We start from the raw sequence: 15544 nt of genomic DNA, 5'->3' as shown, positions 1-15544 counted from the left end.
GCCTTTTGTATTTTTCCATAAGATTTGTATATTTCATTAGTTACTTAATTCTCAACTCATCAAGATGCTTGTCCATTTTTGTTATTCTTGTGAATATTGATTTCTTTTCTAGTTCCTCTTCAACATCTTCTTCAAATAATTCTTTCTTATCCTTAGATGTGGATGATGAAGCTAGGCTAGGTGACTCTTGTCTCCCTTTATGCATTTTCTTTCTATCTAAATCCTCTTCCAATTCAAATTTTCTTTTTCCTTTCTCAGGCTTCTTCACACTCCTTTGTCCTTTAGATATACTATCAGATGACCTTAACTCTCTTGGTGTTTTCTTTTTCTCTGATAACAACTTCTTCTTGTCTCAACACTTTCTCCATTATTTGAGTCTTTTGTCTTGCCTATTATTTATCCTAGTGAGTGGTCTTCATACTTTCTATAGTAGGATTCTTCTCAGGTGCCTGTTATTTCTCTAGTGTAACTTTCTTTTCAGGGACCTAATAATTATATTTCATGTTTCTTCATTCCTTTCACTGGTATAAGATTGGCCTTACGAGTCTCCTTTTTCTTACTCTATTTCCTTATGTTTACTTGGGTCTATTTTATTTGCATTAGTTATCTCTAGATAATATTCTCTTATTGACAAATCCTCCTTTCTTAGAATAATTCTCCACCCTTTGTTTTCATTTCTCTACTCTAGTGTCCAAGTCCTCCTTGTTTAGATCTTGTCCAATAGGTAACTTTTCCTTGGTTGGTTCTTTAACTAGTTCTTCTAGTTCCCTTTGTGATCTCTATATCTCTATTGACTTTGGATCTTTAGATCTTGTGAAACAAGTACATTTAGTTCTTTCTCATCTTTCATCTTCATTGGTACCTTCTCCACTTTCTTTGAATTAACCCTCTTATTTTTGTTGGATACCTTTTGATTTTTAATATATTTCGATAACTTTCTAGCACTCTAGTATGATTCATTTTTTGACCTATTCTATTTAGGGTCACATTTTTTAGCATGTTGAAATCCTTATTGCATGCTTCTACTAGTGCCACTCTTTCTTTATTATTTAAGTCTAGTCTCACTTTGTCTAAAGCTTCATCTAGCATTTCTTTACATTCAATGATTTCTTCTTTCCACCTTTGGAAATTATATTTTCTAATTCATTGGGCACCAGTGGTTTGATGTTTGTCTATGCTTTATTGAATGTTCTCATACTTAATCAAATTGCATCAACTACCTTTCCTTTATTTGATTCATTAAACTTTGGACATTTATTCTTCAAAGTATTATAATTATTCTCATGCTTGATATCATTCAATATATCCTTGAAAGTAAGTTTATTGCCTTCAATCTTTGTTTCCTCTACGGATGCACTCTCCTTTGGTGCAGGAGAAACCTTCTTCCCTTCTTTCTCTATCTTCTTCCTCTTGTAGATTTTTACTGTCAAGGGGTTTTATAGTGGTCATGATGCTATTTCCAGTCACTTCCCTTTCTTGTTTAGGCTTAGGTGAAGACTCTCTTTCAATCTCTTCTCTTTTCAATAGTTAGGGACTCTCCTTAATCTCATCAATTATTTTGCATCTTCTTCCTCACTTCCCTCTTCATCAACTTGTTTGGAGGATTTTCCTTTGTTCTTTCTCTTTAATCTTATACTTTGTACAACTATCTCATGTTGATTCTCTCATTATTTCTTTATTACTTTGCTTGGCCCAAACTTATTTTCCTTTGGATCAATGGGCACAATGATCAAACATTCTATGCGAGTCCTAGTTGATGCTTAGTCAACTTTGTATGGTAGCTCTATCAACCAGTGGGTTCATGGTTGAACCACTTGAATAATGCACCTATCAATATTAGCAAGGAAAAAAAACTTGATGTTTGTATTCTTCAACCAATCTAAAATGGATCATTTCCCTTTACTACAACTTCTTAAAGTATCCATCCAATAGTTCTGAGCCTTTATTTCCCAACTTATTATACAATCTCAAAGTTTTTGTAGTTAATTGGCTACTTATCTTCCATGCACACTTCTTATATCCATGTAATTATTTTCTAAAAGAAAAGAAAATACATACTAGTATAACACCATATATCACAACGTTCTTACTATAATCCCTCTTTATTTTTTGCAAGTTCTCTAATACTTGCATTTTGATCCAACCACTCAAATCAAGTGGGGTTTGATCATTTATGATTTGGTGTGTTAGTATGCTATTATTTCTATTAGAGTGATAGAGTCTATGTGATATCACCATCATACCTTACCTCCTTATTAGTGATTCCCTTCACTAAGAACATGCTTCTATTGTGTTAGTACCCGATATGGTCACAATTTTTAAAATTTCAGTTTTAGAGATTGAACCTCTTTGAACCACTTCAAACTGAAGTTTGAAGTAGTTCAAAGTAGTTCGATAGTTCAAAGTAGTTCAAAATGGTCCAATAGTCCAAATTGTTCATTTAGCAGGTTCAGCTCAACAAGTTCAGAATCTCATCATTTAGGTCCATATTCTGCCAGTTCAATAGTTTTGAGAAACTGCAAAAGTACAGGTCAAGATGGAGATCAACTCAGTGGTTCAGAAAAGCTCATCTTGCAAGCTCATTGGTTGACAAAAGTTGAAGTGTTGATTCTAGTTCCCAATATAAGTTCAATTCTGACGTTTGAAGACTCAATGTTTGCAGGTTCACGTAAGAAGATTCAGAGGTTCACATTGCTGAGTTTGAAACACGGTCCAATACTTTATTATGCAGTTTTGAACACTTCAAATTCAAGACAGAAAACTTGAAGTTCAAATAGAGCTTTGTGATAAAATCTCAGAGTTGGATGATACATGTTGAACAAAGCATGGTGATCATGTGTGTAATAAAAAAGGTTTTTCCTCCTAATCATTATTGGACCATAATCTTGAAACCAACTAGTGATTAATATATATTAGAGGATTGAAAGTGACATTTATGTTTGCCTCTCAACAGAAGACATTGAACATTCCTGGTCTGCTCATTCCATATTCTGATGCTCTCTTGTCCTGATGATGGATCATGTAGTATGATCTGAAACGTTGATGCTAAAAAAACTCACACGATCTAATCTAGAAACATTGCTCACATACTAATGGATTGTGGAAATCTGATTATGTTAATTGACATTGAACATGTTGAAGCTGAGACTATGGTTGAAGGAACATTGGATGGATTTACGTTTGATTTTGATGATGAGGGAGACACACAAATTTTTTAAATGATCTTTCCTCATAAAACCAAATCATATCATTTGTCACCATGAGGTTTAGATAAGCCCGAAACACCATGCAAGAATACAACCTGCAAACACGGATTCTCTGATGACAAAAAAATAGTCATGTTTCATAGCTCATAAACCCCAAATTAACTTTTAGATCTTGCTGAATTTTAGATATTTCTTGGAAAACCTAGTCCTATAAATATTCACCAAATATTTTTTTCATATTACATGTGGATCAAAAGTTACAGGTTCTTGACTACACCACTATCAGATCATAAATAACAGTCATGAATTGCAGATGGAAGAAAATAGTCATATTTCAAGGACCATATCTCTCAATACGACCATTGGATCATGCTGAATTTAAGATATTTTTTGGAAAACCTAGTTATCTAAATCTCCTCCAAATATTTTATGAGATTTAGTATGGATCAAAAGTTATGGGTTTCTGTTTACACCTCTATTGGCTCAGCAATTAACAGTTATGGAATGCAGACAACCAGATTGGGTCTCAGTGCGGGTCGCATAACTTCCAATCAAACCATTGGATTTGGCTCAATTTCAGATATTTTTCTAAGAAGCAAGTTATGCATGATCTGACCAAAGATTTTTTCAAACACGTTCCTAGTTAATGAGTTATGACTGATTGAGTGGGACACTGTCAAAACTATCGATGGCAGTTATAAAACCATGATAGAACATCATCACCAGCAAGTGCCACCTGTCAGCATGAGTATGTCATAGGGGCCACGAATTTGCAAAGATATAAAATTGAATATTATATCCAAGGAAATGTAATCCAAAGATGAAAAATCACTAATTGACACCTGTCAATTAGTTATGTACACTTGTCCAAAGCAGATACAGCCACGTGAAGACGTTAGAACTTTGGTTAATGATCTTTGGAGACTTTCACATAGGGAAATATTGTAAAACTGAAAGGTCACCGAAATAACTTTGAAAAGGATTATTATTGATGAGAATAAAATTTGATAAAGTTTATGAAAGTGAGCTAATGAGGGAAAATGAAAAACTTCTTGGGAATGTGTAAAGAAACAGTTGGCAAGAAGCAGTTACAGGAACTGAAAGGGGGATTCATGCATAATTCTATTTAATGGAGAAGGTAAGATATAGAAAGGGTTCCACTTTTCACTTCTGAAGGCTACAAACTATGTGCTGTTAGCAAGGGAAAATCTTTTTCTCTCCTGGACTGCAGACTGGGTGCTACAACCAAGAGGAAAGAATTTCCAGATTTTGTTTCCAGCATTAATCCATTTTCTTGTGCAGGTCATGATGAGCAGAGTCGGGGTTTTCCTTCACTTCTTTTTGAACTCTGTGTCAAGAGAGTTGTTTTTTGTTTTAAATGCAAAGAAAACCTCAAGATTTTATTAGTGGTGATTGTAATAGCAATGCATTTTCATGCTTTTGGAGGAGGGAGACTTGAAAGTTAATTGTCTGCCAAAACTTTGAGTTTGAGCAATTACTTTCCACTAATTGTGATCTTTGTGTCACTTTAGTTTTCTCTGAAATATGCTATTATATCTCCATATTTTCATTTTTGTACTTTCTCAAGAAGATGGAGAATGCGTTTCTTGATTCCGTCTTTGTAGCATGTTAGGGTGAATGGACTTTGTGTCATTTACCATTTAATTTCTTGTAGTTATTTAGTTTTTCCCGCATCTACATTGTTTTTACGGGTAGATGCTTGATACCCTTTTGTGCTTTCTAGAAAAAGCACTCACATTTCATTCATTAAATATCTTCTACGGGGAGCTGTACTCGATAAAAATTCAGAGGAAGGTTATCAACCCATGATAACCTCTCCAACTGTTGGTGTGGTTAATCCCGTCACTTGGGTATTCAGGGTCATGTTTGTATGTTTCTCTAAGGCGGGACAATCTGTTCACTAACAGATTTTTGGCGACTCTGCTGGGGAAAGGAAAAATAGATCATTGCCTAACATTGTTTCCTCAGTTTTATGGTTATCTCTGCATGCAGGAGATTGGTGGCTCCATGGAATAAGAATACCCAGTAGCCTTCATTATATATGAAGAAATCTTGAAAGATTGGATTCCAGCAAGAGATGAAGATAACTCAAAAATCTTTATCTTCATCCCACCTTTCAAAGATAATCCTATCAGAGAGCTAACTGAAGAGGTTGCAAAACAAGTAGACTGGCTAAAATCCTTTTACGGTGCCATCCTCATAAAGAAGAAACCCCAAGTGCAAGATCCAAAAAAAGAAAGACATGCATGTGAGAAGGAAGAAATAGCTGAGGTGGAAGACAAGCAGGAAGAAGATCCTAGTAAAGATGGAACAGGAAGCCGACAAGATGATGAAGATCTTGATGCTTTTCAGCTGCATGTGATTCCCATCTCCACATCATCTCTAGTAAGTCCTAAGGTTGAGGTAAAGACTTTAGATTGCCCATCATCATTTTCAGCTGATGAAGATTTTGAGTGTATTCAAAAAGAGGATGATGCTTCTTTTCATTTGGCTTCATTGGCTATGGATAGTTGTATCAAGTCTTTGCCTATGATTTCATGTCATGAGGATAGTTCATCTCTTGATACCCAAGAAGAGAGTAATAAATCTGATTTCCCTCTTATGTGCCATAGCAAAAATATGGAAGATGTGACAGCAGTAAGGAATCGATCCCAAGATGCTGATGGTGAGATTGTTTGGGGCAACGTGAATGTATTATACTTACTTTTTGAATATACTAAAGATGTTAAAATGAAAGACAATCCTCCCTTTGTACCCTGTGATCTTCTATATAACATGAAGGAGCAAGGAGAAGGTTGTCTAGTAAATTCTAGCAGTATAGACATATCTCAACAAAGTGAGGAAGCTACAGCCATAGTTCACCTTGAAGACAACTAGAAATGGGTAGATAAAGACATTCAAGCTGAAAGTAAAAACCATGGCAGCAGTGATAACAAAGATAAAGAAAGGCTGATAGTGAAAGAAGAAGATTCCTTGGTAACACCATCTTACTTAATTCCTCACAACTCTTCCATTCTTGTTGATCATGCTGATACTGAGGGAAACCTGAATAAAAGTGCTCTTGAATCTTTTGTTTCTCCATGTTTTGAAAGTTTCAAATTTGAAAGTGATCTCATTCCAGAAGTTCCTGTGTGTGAAAATTTGACAACAACATGCTGCCAAAATATCAATCTTTCACATTTAATGAAATTAATGAAAGTGATCTTTCTTTGGAGAGTTTCCCTTGTAAGAATGTTCAAAATAACATGCAATCTGAGATTGAATCTTGTACCTTTATGGGAGATAAAGATGATCTCTCGTGTTTAAAAATCTGTGATCAGCACATGGAAGGATCCGGAGTGCCGAAAGGCATTTTTTCCAATGAAGAAGAGGAAATCATAGGTGGATTTCTATCTTCACCCCAGCTGGATTGTCCCTTTGATGACCACTAAGGTATTGATTCAAGTCAGATTGAGAATGAAACAATCATTGATAAATTTTCTTTTCTTTCCTTTATGCATGGTTTTTCTGATTTGGAATGTGGAAGTAGTGCTAGAAAATGTGATGGCACTTTGGGAAAGATAAAAGATATTATACATTGCATGCTTGATGACAATCTGATTCTTGAGAGAGCTGAAGAGAACATATACTTGGGAATTAACTCTATGCTAGATGAGGTGTTCCTCTGCCTGCAAGTTGACCACGATATTAATAACCATATGCAAGAGCTCGAAATGAAATCTAGCACGTCGTATGTTGAAGATCAATCCTTGGACGAAAAAGAATGCTATGATGAGTTGTGGCTATTTGGGAAAGAATGGTCGGTTAACATCTTGATATGTGTTTTCAGCCTAAAGTTTGGCATTGAAGGAGTCATCATCAAGCGATGGTTTGGAGCTATTTCGTTGAGGTACGCTGTGCTGATTCGGAAAGGCTCTTATTTCTTTCAGCCGATAAATAATTTCACATGATTCCTTTCCCTCTTCCGGTTCTTATGGTAGGTCTCTTCCTACCTTTGTAAATAATTGTAAATAAGTTTTTTTTGTGTGTAGCGTAGTTGGAATAATACGCAAGCCTTGTGCTTGCTAGTAGCTTAGGTGTGTTGGTTTGTGTTTGCTAGTTTTGCCCTGCTCCCCTCCACCCTCTCTGCCAGCAGCTCCCGACCCTCTTCTCTTGCTGACTCTATTTGCCCAATGGATAAGGCACTATTCTTTTCGTAGAGATTGTTGGAGTTCTTTGATTTTGGTATCAAAATCAGTCCCACAGTTAGAGCCCCTGTTAGTACCCGATATGGTCACAGTTTTTAAAATTTTAGTTTCAGAGGTTGAACCTCTTTGAACCACTTCGAACTGAAGTTCGAAGTTGTTCAAAGTAGTTTGATAGTTCAAAGCAGTTCAAAATGGTCCAATAGTCCAAATTGTTCATTCAACAGGTTTAGTTCAACAAGTTCAGAATCTCATCATTTAGGTCCAGATTCTGCTAGTTCAATAGTTTCGAGAAACTGCAAAAGTACAGGTCAAGATGGAGATCAACTCAGTGGTTCAAAAAAGTTCATCTTGCAAGCTCATTGGTTGACAAAAGTTGAAGTGCTGATTCTAGTTCCCAATATAAGTTCAATTCTGACGTTTGAAGACTCAATGTTTGCAGGTTCACATAAGAAGATTCAGAGGTTCACATTGTTGAGTTTGAAACACGGTCCAATACTTTATTATGCAGTTTTGAACACTTCAAATTCAAGATAGAAAACTTGAAGTTCAGATAGAGCTTTGTGATAAAATCTCAGAGTTGTATGATACATGTTGAACAAAGCATGGTGATCATGTGTGTGATAAAAAAGGTTTTTCCTCCTAATCATTATTGGACCATAATCTTGAAACCAACTAGTGATTAATATATATTAGAGGATTGAAAGTGACATTTATGTTTGCCTCTCAAGAGAAGACATTGAACATGCTGAAGCTGAGACTATGGTTGAAGGAACATTGGATGGATTTATGTTTGATTTTGATGATGAGGGAGACACACAAATTTTTTAAATGATCTTTCCTCATAAAACCAAATCATATCATTTGTCACCATGAGGTTTAGATAAGCCCGAAACACCATGCAAGAATACAACCTGCAAACACGGATTCTCTGATGACAAAAAAATAGTCATGTTTCATAGGTCATAAACTCCAAATTAACTGTTAGATCTGGTTGAATTTTAGATATTTCTTAGAAAACCTAGTCCTCTAAATCTTTACTAAATATTTTTGTCATATTACATGTGGATCAAAAGTAACAGGTTCTTGACTACACCACTATCGGGTCAGAAATAACAGTCATGAATTGCAGATGGAAGAAAATAGTCATATTTCGAGGGCCATATCTCTCAATCTGACCATTGGATCATGCTGAATTTAAGATATTTTTTGGAAAACCTAGTTATATAAATCTCCTCCAAATATTTTTATGAGATTTAGTATGGATCAAAAGTTATGGCTTTCTGTTTACACCTCTATTGGCTCAGAAATTAACAGTTATGGAATGCAGACAACCAGATTGGGTCTCAATCCGGGCTGCATAAATTCAAATAAAACCGTTGGATTTGGCTCAATTTTAGATATGTTTCTAAGGAGAAAGTTACGCATGATCTGACAAAATAATTTTTCAAACTCATTCTTGGTTAATGAGTTACGACTGATTGAGTGGGACACTGTCAAAACTATCGATGGCAGTTGTAAAATCATGATAGAACATCATCACCAGCAAGTGCCACCTATCAGCATGAGTATGTCATAGGGGCCACGAATTTGAAAAGATATAAAATTGAATATTATATCCAAGGAAATGTAATCCAAAGATGAAAAATCTTTAATTGACACCTGTCAATTAGTTATGTACACTTGTCCAAAGCAGATACAACCACATGAAGACGTTAGAACTTTGGTTAATGATCTTTGGAGACTTTCACATAGGGAAATATTGTAAAATTGAAAGGTCACTGAAATAACTTTGAAAAGGATTATTATTGATGAGAATAAAATTTGATAAAGTTTATGAAAGTGAGCTGAAGAGGGAAAATGAAAAACTTCTTGGGAATGTGTAAAGAAACAGTTGGCAAGAAGCAGTTACAAGAACTGAAAGGGGGATTCATGCAGAATTCTATTTAATGGAGAAGGTAAGATATAGAGAGGGTTCCACTTTTCACTTCTGAAGGCTACAGACTATGTGCTATTAGCAGGGGAAAATATTTTTCTCTTCAGGACTGCAGACTGGGTGCTACGGCCAAGAGGAAAGAATTTCCAGATTTTGTTTCCAGCATTAATCCATTTTCTTGTGTAGGTCATGATGAGCAGAGTCGGGGTTTTTCTTCACTTCTTTTTGAACTATGTGTCAAGAGAGTTGTTTTATTTTTTAAATGCAAAGAAAACCTCAAGATTTTATTAGTGGTGATTGTAATAGAAATGCATTTTCATGCTTTTGGAGGAGGGAGACTTGAAAGTTAATTGTCTCCCAAAACTTTGAGTTTGAGCAATTACTTTCCACTAATTGTGATCTTTGTGTCACTTTAGTTTTCTCTGAAATATGCTGTTATATCTCCATATTTTCATTTCTGCACTTTCTCAAGAAGATGGAGAATGCGTTTCTTGATTCCATCTTTGTAGCATGTTAGGGTGAATGGACTTTGTGTCATTTACCATTTAATTTCTTGTAGTTATTTATTTTTTCCCGCATCTACATTGTTTTTACGGATAGATGTTTGATACCCTTTTGTGCTTTCTGGAAAAAGCACTCACATTTCATTCATTGAATATCTTGTATGAGGAGTTGTACCCGATAAAAATTCAGAGGAAGGTTATCAACCCATGATAACCTCTCCAACTGTTGGTGTGGTTAATCCCGTCACTTGGGTATTTAGGGTCATGTTTGTATGTTTCTCTAAGGCGGGACAATTTGTTCACTAACATATTGTGATGACATCCAATCAAATTAGTCATTTTTTTGGTTCAATATTTCTTTATTGTAAGCTCCTTTCTAGTACTATTGAACACTGTAACTCTATTGATCACCTCTTTCATGATCTTGTAGGGTTTTTCAAGACAAATGTGTTGATCATGCACTCTACTTAGCACAAGCCAAACCCAATCATCACAAAATAAAATTGCGATGTCCAAGGCATTATGTAGGTTTTTGAACCTCTAGATGTTTATTTGGGCTTTAATATTCCTTGACAAAATGATTGATATAGCTCACAAATTTCTATCACCCAACTCATAGATCTTCACTTTTAGGAATGTTCCTATATTTTTAGTGAGGAGAGCATTTCTTAGGAGTGAAGAGAGGGATATCATCATGTCTTTTTCATCAAAATTCATAGGAATAGTTGTGAGAATTGGTAGCTCACTTTCCTTTTCATCTACCCCACTCTACATCATACAATAACTCTGCCATTGTTTACTTAACAATCTATTTTGATACTCCAAGAACTAGCTTCTTTCAATATTGATCCTAGAAAATTGTTCACCACTTTCTTAGAATCACATATAATTCTCACAATTATATCATACTTGATAGGTAGGGTTTCATGAATATGAAAGCTCAAGAGGTTACAAGTTTGCAAAATGATAATCACCTCGTGATATCCCAATTTATCCAATGATCATGTTTTGGTGGTGACCTATCTTTTCTTACTTAGTAAAGCATATTAGATTTGTGACTAACTTCTTTCTTTCCTTGAGCTCACATTCTATGAATTTTAGTTTAGATATAGGGATTGGTGCAAGATTTTCCTTATTTGTATAACTACTCAATTTTTCTAGCTTGATTTGATTTTAAAGTCTCATCATTGATTTTAAAGTCTAACCTTTGTAGGTTTGACGTTAGCTTCTTCACACTCTTCTTGGTCTAGGTCTTGGAAATATTCTTTTTGATATACTCTATTTCAATGATCTTCTTCTTCTTCTTTTTATCAGAAGACTATAAACTTGACCTTTTTCTTGACCATCAATTTTTGGCACGATGACCAGCTCTATAACATTTATAACATGTCATACTAGTTTTCATCCATGGTTTTGTGTTACTTCTTGGGCTAGTCCTTAGTTTGTAGTATGATGCAAGATGACCTTGATTTTTTTAGGTAGATCAAACTTGTCTGACACTCTTGTCCTTTTTAGTATGCTTTGTGACATTAAGAGATGACTTGTTAGATTGAACCTTAGATCTATGGATCTATAGTCTTTTTCTTTGTGACCATACTTGTTATAATAGTAACAATAGCCTTCTATTCTTTCCTAATATGTATGATCTCTTCACTTTTGTGTACCATGTCCACACCGATCGAAGATATTACAATAACCATAATGGGTATTTTGAACCCTAGGCACCGCTTGCCTATGCCAAATTTTTTTTGGCATATGTCCTACTTTACTACAATAGTAACAAGTAGGTTTTTGGATTTCTTACATGTTGAAGATTATCTCCCATTATTCATAAGGTTTAAGTCTTTTATTCTTGAAGACTCTCATTTCTCCATTTTGTTGATTCATTTAAATCCTATACTAGTTGAGCTTTTGATCTTCTTCTAAGATTGGATTTTCTTTTCCAGCTTCCTTGAGCTTTCATTAGAATTCATTAGTCTCTCATTAATTTATTTTTTTCTTCATTTCATCAACTAGTTGGCACACTTTATCTTCTAGTTGTTTGCATTCTTCAGCTACAACTTCTGAGTGTTCTGTTTTATCATGATATTTTTCATGAAAAATACTACTTTCTTGTCTAACATAATGGTGTTTTTATTCCATCATGGAAATTTCTTCTTAATTTTTCTCTTAGAAATTATTTAGCTTGTTTTTTTCTACTTGGTCTATTTTTATTTCTTTAGTGACTTAATCTCTTGCTAGAATGGTATTACCTTTCTCATCTTTAGATTTACTCATTCTTACCACTACTTACTCTTGTTCCTTCTACATTATCTTTATTCTTTTGGTTAGATTCTCATTGTTAGCCATGAGATCTGATATTTCTTCTTTAGATTCTTTAGATCCACTCTTCTCCTCTAGCTTCACCGTTAGTACTTGACTTTCTCTTAGTTACTTCATGAGATTCTTTCTTTTGGCCAATGAATCTATCAACTTTTCTTTCAAGTCCTCAACAATGTCAAAGGCTTCATGAAGATATCTGTGTAGTCTGTAGGATACCATTCAATCTTCCCTTGAGTTATTGAGCTCTTCACTGTAAGGGCATATGCTTAGTTCTAATTATTGGTCCCAACTGGTATGAATTTGTACAAACTTTTAAACTAGTCACTACAACTACTTTGTTCACTAGTCTAACTACCACTCCTTTACAAGATGATGATAAAATTTATGCAATAAAACCATACAAGATCACATAAAAAGGCATACATCAATGACACAAGTATTTACACTTGGAAACACTTGGTATGTAGATGAAAACCATAGTGGGAGTAATATACCCACTAGCTTTTCCTTGTAAGTAAAAGGGTGCCTTGTTAGAGGATATAATTATTCTTTTTGAGAACATATCCTATTAGGAACATACACCATTTTTTAGGATTATAAAATCTTGTTAAAGATACCTTGTTGGATGATTTCAAAGACTTACATACAAGTCTTCCCTATTAAAGACTTACAATAGTTTCAATGATAAGAAAGAAAATTAAGGTTTAGATCTAAAGTGTGAGACACCTTTCCTTGTAGATCCTCTCTATTTACCTCAAATATTCCTTGATCTTTTCCTTCTCTATGGCTTGTCCCTATGAACTATCCTTGGTCACTTCTTTCTCCTTTGTGACTTTGCACTAGTTTATTGTTCTCCTCACTGACTTGGCTCTATGTTTTTTTCTTCTCTCTCTACAATTACACTCTTTAATGTCATCAATAAAAAATTTAGAATGAAGTGTGTGAAATATATACACTCTTTTCATCTTATCACAAAAAATCTGAAATATCCTGCTCAAATCTTGAATTCAAACTTTGAATTCCATAGATGAGCCTCTCACAAAACACCCATGACTACATATACATAGGTGCCCATTCATAGGCATGTTTGTCTCCTTCTATGTCTACATCTAGAATCCATCCTTGTGTCCTTTTATTTTTGAGATTGTGTTGCACACATTTCACAATATTGTTATATTGTATTTTATCATTTTATTTTATTATGTAATGTTGCACCTAGATGAATGTGCAACATAGAAAGATTCCCATGGGATATACTTAATGAGTTATATTGTGATAATATTTGATGTAATTATTTAATAATGGGGAAAGAATTAAATGTCCAATATTAAATGGTGGGTCAATGGTTTATGTAGTACATGGTTTATATAATACCACTTTGTGTTTTTGTGGGACTTGCTACTATATAAGAAGCCAGAAGGGTAGTTGTTGTTGTAAGATAGAAGGAAAAAGGGCAAGAATCAAGAAATACAAGGCTTGATAGGTTAGCCAAGGGAGCATTTGTGATGTGTGGATTCATGCTTGTTCACATGGATTTCTTGGTTGTGGCTATGGCTTTAAAGGATTCCATGGTTATATTGCAATGGTATTTTTGCTAAATAATACATGGTGATGGATGCTTTTGGAGGCTAGGTTTTTCCCTCAATGAGGGTTTCCTAGGGTATATCTTGTGTCACATTTTTTGGGGTATGTTGTCTATTCTCTTGCATATATATTTTAATTGTATATTTATTTCGGATGTATTATGGGTTATGTGGAAATGCTTATATTTTTTTCTTGCAAGTTTACTTACATTTTTTGCTTCTTCTTGCATGTATGCCACACAATTTATATATTTTCCTTTCATTTTGTCACATCCTTGGTGAATCTTCACAAATGATCTGTGCTCTACTATCTTCTATGTCTATTTATTGGTCATAACTTCAACTACACCATTCTTAATATCTTAGTTGGTATGCTAGTTTACTTGTAGTTTCACTATCTTAAAATGCTCCATCCTTTATCAACCAATTTTAAATCAATGAAAACACTTCAAGTCTTTGTGATGATAAGTATTAGTCATCACCTTTTGTTTGTCCAAATTCTAATGTGACTCTTTAACTCCAACAAGTTCACACCCTTTTTTAGAAGCAAACACATTTTTCTACCAAAATTATTAATAAAGAACACGTGTTCAAAATAGAAAAATGGATATGCAAAATAACTAATCGATATCTTAGACTCTACTATAGTTTAAACAACACAAGAAAAATGTATACTTATTTAATAAAAAATAACACATCAGAAACCCAAAAATATATAGAAATTTCAAATAAGACAATTCATCACCATCTCTCACATATCTAAAATTTTACAACAACCCTTATATGTGAGTGCTATAAGATTATTTTGTATATTTACAAGGTGTGATCAAAACTTGTGACAAGTATTCCTTTTATTTTACATCAAACATAATGAACAAGATCAAAGGAAGACTTCCTTACAATTTACATAACTTCTTGTTGTTATCCCATCCATTTGGCTTCCAATTCTCTATGCATAACACTATGCTATTTCTTTTTAATATGAATGATTTATCATCTACTAATTAATTCAATTTTTCAATTGATTACATTTTTTCTCAATATTGTTGACAATTAAGTGACAAATTTTTTTAAAAAGTTTACAACCAATAGTAATGCCATTGCAAAAGGCTTCTCAACTTAATTACTTAGGATCAAGATTTCTTTGCTAGTAGTGGTTATAATTATTATTTGGTAAAATTGATCAGTAAGATAAGTGTTTTAATTACTAAGAGATTTGGATGTTTGGTAAATTGTAATTAAATTTAGGATCACTTGTAAAAAACATGCTCCATTGTTAGGTGGTCCATGAAAACTATAAATAATAAATAATTTATTAAACATATGTTAGAATTGTTTATTGATTGGTGAATTTGATACTACTAATACTACAAGGAGTGTGAGAAAAGTGTATACATGTATATGAGTTGATGTACATGTGAGTAGAATGTATTAAATTCAAGTCATATGAAGTGTATATTATAGTATAACTAATATGGGGTAGCTTATATGCTACTAATATTACATGAAGTTTTCCATTATTGTATAAATATTTTTTCTTGTGGATGCACATATTATTGGAATACAAATACGCCCCTTGAAAAATATGTGTGCATTATACATGAATATTTTAAGGTACCATGAAATAGAAGGAACAAGAGAGGAGATAATTAGTAAATATGCATGCTCCTATAATAGGTTGCTCATATCCTCAACTAAGTGATGGTCATAATGAAGAACACTATATTGTAAGGATTTTAGTGAAGACTTTACTCTTTCTTGACTATTAATTGCCCCCTTGAGATCCTGT

This window comes from Cupressus sempervirens, chromosome 3 (genome assembly GCF_028749045.1).
Source record: "Cupressus sempervirens isolate cs-2001-9-10 chromosome 3, ASM2874904v1, whole genome shotgun sequence".
In the NCBI taxonomy this organism is placed as follows: Eukaryota; Viridiplantae; Streptophyta; class Pinopsida; order Cupressales; family Cupressaceae; genus Cupressus; species Cupressus sempervirens.
Note: the sequence above shows the minus strand (reverse complement) of the source record.